We start from the raw sequence: 7,751 nt of genomic DNA, 5'->3' as shown, positions 1-7,751 counted from the left end.
GATGCTAAGAGATGAAAAAAAAAAAGAAACTGGCAAATCCTGATAAAGTGCTATATTAAGGTATTGACTGAACTGATAAGCAGGGATAAATTATGACGAGTCTATAGTCAAAAGAAGTAATAGTATGATTGAGACAAGAGTACAGAGGGAAAAGAATTGTGATGGATATGAATGTATTGATAAGACAGTTTGTGAGATATTAAGGATAAGATTGACCGGAAAGGGAAAAGGGTTAAGAAGTGTTACACTATAGGATTGGTTACGAACAGGACATAAGGTGTATATAATGAGGATTATTATAAAAATAAGTAAAGCCTAGTGAGGAAGTGACTAAAAGATACGACGTGATCTATATGACCAGAATATAAAGGTAAGTGTGAAACGGAAAAGCGAGCTATAGAACGAATAAGAAAGACTTATAAAGTCCTTCTATAGGGAAGGTTCAGAATAAAGACCATGTGATAATGGAAATAATAGCGAGCACCAGAAAAGAAGGAGTTAATTGAAAGAAGGAAATAAGAAGAAAGCGAGATAACAATGTAGTAATGGATCATGACATGTGTAGCCGGGGACACGAGTACTATAAGTAACGGGACGGTGAAAGACCAAGTTACAGAAAGATGATTATCGAGGTAGAATAAGTGCTAGAAAATGACTGGTATGATAAGAATAAACATAGATGAGCAGAATACGTTTGAAAACGAGAAAAGGATTATGCCGGAGTAATGTGTTCCGAAGGACACAGAGGTAGCATAAGATTCCTCGTGCGCAGAATAAAAGATAGACATGGACTAAAAGAAATGGTAAGGGAATTCTAAAGGAAGCACTCAAGATAGACATGATTAATTGAGTACGAGTATAGAACGAAAGGGAAATATAAAGCTACGGACTTAAAGGTGTTGTACGACGACAAGATGATAAGATGAGACTATTATTAAGATGAACTTGATATGATTTTGAGTAAGTTAGAGGTCAGTACAGAGCACACAACAAGGGTAAAAGAGCATGAGGCATAAAGGAGTGCTTCGTGTATATGACTTCACCTCGGAAATAGTGGAATCCTTAAAGGACAAAGACGGTAGGCTTGAGGAGCAAATGTTGTATTGCAAACTTATTAAAAGAAAACAGATGATACAGGTTGCGATAAAGACAATGTTACTGTCACGACCCAACCCCGTAGGCCGTGACTAGTGCCCGAGCTGGACACTCGTATACACACCTGTTAACTATAATCAATCCACAACTAGCATAATAAGGAACTAATATATAAAAGGCAAGACGTCGTTCCAAAACTGTCACATATATATACATACCATAGCAACCTGTCTCCTGAGGGGTTACAACTCTCAACAGGTAACATCGTACATAAGCCGGCGAGGCTATCATAACATGTGGGAACGTCCCAACTATATACATGCAAGCCGAAAAGGCTGCCACTACATACTGATATTCCAAAACATATATACATACGCAAGCCGACAAGGCTCCACTACGAATAGGAACGTCCCAAAACATAAGTCATACGGACGGCCGAACAATAACTATATACAACCCACACATATGTCTACAGACCTCTAAGAGTAACAACAGTATCATATGATGGGACAGGGCCCCGCCATACCCCTGGAAAGACACATATATACATCAAAAGGATTTGTACCAAAAAGCTAGGCTCCGGAACAAGGGAGCACTCCAAGATAGCTGAATAGGAATCCTAAGCTGGCGGATCACCGAAGCGAGTATCTGTACCTGCGGGCATGAAACGCAGCCCCCCGAAGAAAGGGGGTCAGTACGGAATATGTACGAGCATGTAAAGCATGAAATACGATAAACGAGGATCATACCGAAATAAGGAATATAGAAAACTAGTACAATAACCAGAAAACCACAAGGCTTGCCTTTGAAACATAAATCATGCGTGTCAATATCATACCCAACCCGTTATGGGACTAAGTAACATAAGTAGATAATCATCCTGTACATATGCATATATAACGTGTCCCGGCCCTCTAGTGAGGGACTCGGTGAATAGAATCATCATATGCCATCCTGGCTGCCATCCCCGTATCATTATATCATCATGTCATCATATCATCATATTATCATATACATATACATATAACGTGTCCCGTCCCTCTAGTGAGGGACTCGGTGAACAATGCAGTGGATCTGCGCACGAAAACGTGTCCTGGCCCGGGACTCAGTGAAAGACATGCTAAGACTTGCACGAGTGGAGTAGTGAGCAACCATATGCAATTAAAACATCTTTTAAGACTCAATAGATAAGTAGACAAATCAACGCTCGACTAACACACGATAGTCATATTACATATTCTTTGAATGTCATTATAGAATCTTTCAGGAATAGGATCTTTTATGCATCGTTTACTATCCAATCATATAGAAGTCTCGAGGGCAGTAGCTCGACTATTCTAAGAGTTCTAGCATCAAGAAGTGAATAAGAATCATAAAACATGCTCGGCACTTATGAATATAATTACCCCAAAGCTCATATCGTATCATACTTACATCTAGGACATGCCAAAAGAAATAAAGGGTAGGCTTTACATACCTTTAGGGTTTACTCGCAACACAACACGTATACACTGCCCAATAGTATCTCAACCTATATTAAGACGTCAAGAACTACGATTAAACTACGAAGAGATTCAAAATGCATTCTAATGTTAGTAACTCCTTTCTAGACAATTAGATGACGTTTCCTTTATATTCAAACCAACCACAGATAACCAAGTCGCATCGCTAATCATATATTCAAGTATCAACCCGAGACTATTCAAACAAGACTCAAGGACACTCCGGACAGCCCGTACAACACTCCAAAACAGCCCAACCAACACACAATACAACATATAATCTTCCAAGTTCAACAAGAATAACAACAACACATTATCCTCTTCCAAATTCATGAACTATACCAACAACCACACGTTAACCACATCATTCACATAAATGTAAGAAACTATATTAACATCATATTAGCTTCTACAACAGCCCACAAACAATTACAATTCCAACTTGAACCATTAAACCCTTCATTCTCATCATAAAATCCATAACAACAACAACCAAAATACCAAGTAAAATCAATTCACCATTTCATACACAAACAGCCCCTACACGGCCTCAACTCCAACACACATTGTTCCACGAATTTCATTCATTTCTACACACTACAACACATTCAAAACCACCCTTAATACATGCAAAAGAAAGTTAAACCTTACCTTAAACACTTGACTTCTCAACTTGACTAGAACTTGTGCCTTGAATTTAATACTTGTTCTTGCTATCTAGGATCAATCCCACGTTATTATACCCCTTCCAAAGGGTTGAAATACTTGAAGAAAATCAAATTTGATCAACAATTCACAAGCTTGAAGCTCGGCCAGCCATGGCCAAGAGCTTCTCTCTCCCTCTCTAGGTTTTCTTAAGTTGTGAAGATGAAATATGACTTTCCTTGTCATCAGTTTGCTATTTATATCATTCCTATATGTTGGAAACATGTCCCACTCATGGCTTGAGCCAATCAATTTTGGCCAAGCCATGGATGGGACCCACACGGCCATTAGCACCTAATTAGGATTAATTTAACATTAAAATAATCACTAATCCCCACTTAATAATCTAATCATGGTTAATCAACCCCTAATCTCCATTAATATTTCCATGCCAATTAAAATTTATAAGCAACTTGTGCATTAAAATAAAATCGGAGGTTCAAAGTCTCTACCTCGTATCCCAACATTGTCTTGTCCTTAACTTGTCGCGATTGGCTTAAAATATCCCAATGTACAAAAATATGGGATATAACATCCTTCCCCCCTTAGAACATTCGTCCTCGAATGTTAAACTAGTCTCACCAGGTTTTACAGGGATTTCGGGGGAGTCTCTTTTATAACTATCACATACAGTTCATTTATCAATCAACATAACCAATTTAGGAGTTTAGATTACCTGGAGGCATAGGAAAAAAGTAGGGATACTTATTATTCATCTCCTCTTCGGCTTCCCAAGTCACCTCCTCCCTGTTGTTGTTCCGCCACAGTACCTTAACGGAAGCCACGTCTTTAGTACGCAACCTTCTCACCTGACGATCCAGTATAGCTACAGGGTTCTCCTCGTACGATAGCTCCTCCGTTACCTGGACATCATCCACAGGGAATACCCTAGAAGGATCACCAATACATTTGCGAAGCATAGACACATGAAACACTGGATGTACTGCTTCCAAATCAGATGGTAGGTCTAATTCATAGGCAACCTTGCCTACCTTACGGACAATCTGATAAGGCCCAATATACCTCTGGCTAAGTTTCCCCTTCTTACCGAATCTCATTACACCCTTCATGGGTGACACCTTCGAGAATACCCAATCGCCAATCTGGAACTCTAAGTGTCGACGTCGATTATCCGTGTATGACTTCGTCGACTGCGGGTGCTAATAACCTTTCTCGAATGAGCTTTACCTCATCAATCGCTTGCTGAATCATATCTGGGCCAACTAACTTTGTTTCACCAACATCAAACCAGCCAATAGGTAACCTGTACTTCCTACCATACCAGGCCTCAGACGGTACTACCTGGGTACTAGAATCGTGGCTATTGTTATAAGCAGACTCAATAAGTGGTAACTGATCATCCCAGCTACCTCTGAAGTCAATCATACAAGCCCGTAACATATCTCCTAGTGTCCGAATAGTACGCTCGGCTTGTCCATCAGTCTGACAGTGAAGTGCTGTGCTAAGATTCATTTATGTCCCCAATCCCTTCTGGAATGATCCCCAGAGGTTAGTTGTAAACGGGGCTCCTTTGTCCGATATAATAGATGTGGGAACCTCGTAAAATATCACTATCTCATTGATGTATAACCTTGCTGTTATACCCTGCGTTTTCAGAGCATAACTATGACATGTACCTCATCGTAGTAATGGAGTGTCAGAGACGTCCCATGATGTTTTGAAAGGCACAAGCCATGGAAAGTGAGTAACAACAAAGAAAAAGGGTGAATTACGACCTCGTAAGTCGTAATCGGGAAAGAGTATTTTGAAACACGAGAACATGGCAATTATTAGTATAATAAGTTATAAATATCATGTATGGAGAGTTTCGGAATATTTCGAGATCGAGTAAATTGAAGAAAATAAGTTCGACGAAAATTTGGAAAATGCTGGGCAAAATTTTAGTCAACTTTGGAGGCACATATCTCATAGTATATGTGGAGTGTTAAGGTGTTTCAAAATTCTAAAATGAAGTTTGTCGAGTCTAGTTTGTAATGCAACAAACCGTTCATTGATAGGACATCAGAGTAGAGAATTATAGACGTTACAAAATCTGAATCCATCGCGAAACAGCTTTTGACTAATGTTTGCGTGTTAATGATGTTATTGCTACGATGCGATACGAGACCTCTACAAGATCGTAGCTACGGAAACCGACTTCGGCATTTTTTTTAAAAGGGACGAAACCTCATTTTTTTCGGCACAAAAATGTCCCCAAAATTTCCGAAACTTCGGCCCCCAAAAGGGCTCTTATTTTCACATGGAATTGAGGATTTTGCACAAAATTTCAAGCAACCAAATGCTAACCGAGGTCCGGGTAACGCGTAGGTGCGATTATAATTTTGTTTTGTGTTGAAGTGAGTTTGAAGACAAGAAAATGATGAAGATTTGGCTACTTTCATAAAAGTAAGATTACGAGGCTACGAATATTTCTTAAGCGAATTGCAAGACAGGAAATAGGTCGAAAGTCGAGAACTTGTCTTCCAGGTATGTAAAGCTTACTCTTTCCTTCTTTTGGCATGTCTTAGACGGGATTAAGGTATGACATGATTTGTGCCTTGGGGTAACTCCATTCTGAAGTTCCGAGCATGTTTATGATTCATATTTGCTTTTTGATGTTGGCATCTTTATATGGTCAAGCTATGGTTTATATGTCTTTGTATGATTGGTTTTCAAATGTTGCATAAAAAGTTTTGTTTTCAAAAGAGTTTTGTAACTACGAACGTCCGTAACTTTCACAGACAGAACCGGATGGCTTTGATATGCTCGTAAACGATTCCATAACGTATAATGACTTTCATAGGCGGGCCCGGATTGGATTGACGCTCGTCCGTGGGTCCCGCGACTTTCCTTTGTATAGTTCTGATGACTTTTTGAAAGAACTTAATATGATTATCTTTCCGACCCCCGAGTATGATTACTTATTTATTTGTTGAGTCTGAAATGAGGATTTTTATGTATGTGATTTTGATACGTAACTATGGTTTCTGAAGTTCGGTTTGATATGTTCCCGAGTGATATTCGGAAGAAAATGATTTTGACCTCTTGTTTTGGCTTATAAATGCTGGTTCGTTTTGATTAACCTCTTGAGTCTTTGAAAATGTTTTAAACTGTATTTGGTTACTCACGATTCTACTTGTGCATTCTGTTGTTACATTTTTCGCCAAGTCCCGGGCCGGTTATGTTATCGTGCGCACTATGCTTTATTCCGGAGTATGATGTGTCCGGTTCGCCGAGCCCCGGAACCGTGTATATATTATGGTGTTATGATATGTCCGGTACGCCGAGCCCCTTTCGGCGCACGTGCGTATATATGCTACGTTATATGTTATATGTATGGATTCTGGAGTATGATCAGTTGGTATCGGAGCCGGTGGTGGGGCAAACCCGGTGGTGGGGCAAACCCAATGGTGGGGCAAACCCAATGATGATGCAAAATTCCATATTGGTTTAGGCCAATCCCACATCGGTTAATGTTACCTCAAATGATAAGTTATGATGTTATGATGTGTTACGGTATGAATATGATGATCCTTTACTTATGTCACCCAGTCCCATTATGGGCCGGATATGATACATGACCTTGACATGAACGGTTCGTATTTCAGGAGTAAGCATTTTGGCATTTTGATTATTATATTTGTCTTCTGTACCTCTGTTGTACGATTTGTGTTTCAGACGCAAGCACTTTGGTATTTTGGTTTTTATGCTCACTTTCTGTACTCCGTACTTCGGTTATGACATCATTTCCTGTATGCCATGCTTTACATGCTCAGTACATATTCCGTACTGACCCCCTTTCTTCGGGGGTTGCGTTTCATGCCGCGCAGGCATATACAGATGAGTAGAAGATGTCCAGCTGGATTGGCGAGCTCCATTTTCTCCCGGAGTGCTGCCGAGTCAGAGTGCTTATGTTATGATATCCGGGGTTATGTTAGAGACTTTGCAGACAGTGTCGTGTGTATGAGATGTCAGTTTTGTAAGCGGCTATGTAAGCCGATGTATCATTACGCTTATTGTTACAGATTTGTTGTGATTACAGATTTTATACTGTGCAGTTTTTTTTCGATATGATAAGATGAAAGGCATGTTTGTTTTCAAAAAAAAAAATTCAGTATGTACTTGTGTCATGTTTTGCGGGCCCAGTATGGTTATGAGTATTACGAAAGTCAGCGGGTTGGCTCGGCCCTAGGTAAGGGTCGGGTGCCCATCATGCCCTATCGGAAATTAGGGTGTGACAAATTGGTATCAGAGCAGTTCGTCCTAGGGGTTGTCTGCAAAGTCGTGTCCAGTAGAGTCTTGTTTATAGTGTGAAGCGCGCCACATTTATAAACAGGAGGCTACGGGGCATCTAGGGTGGTTACTCTTCTTTCATATCTGAGATCGTGCCGAGAGAGCCAAGTCATAGGAAACGGATTCCTTACCCGATTTTTGATTGCGGCGGAAGAA

This window comes from Lycium ferocissimum, chromosome 2, assembly GCF_029784015.1.
Source record: "Lycium ferocissimum isolate CSIRO_LF1 chromosome 2, AGI_CSIRO_Lferr_CH_V1, whole genome shotgun sequence".
Taxonomy (NCBI): domain Eukaryota; kingdom Viridiplantae; phylum Streptophyta; class Magnoliopsida; order Solanales; family Solanaceae; genus Lycium; species Lycium ferocissimum.
This window is presented reverse-complemented; position numbering follows the sequence as displayed.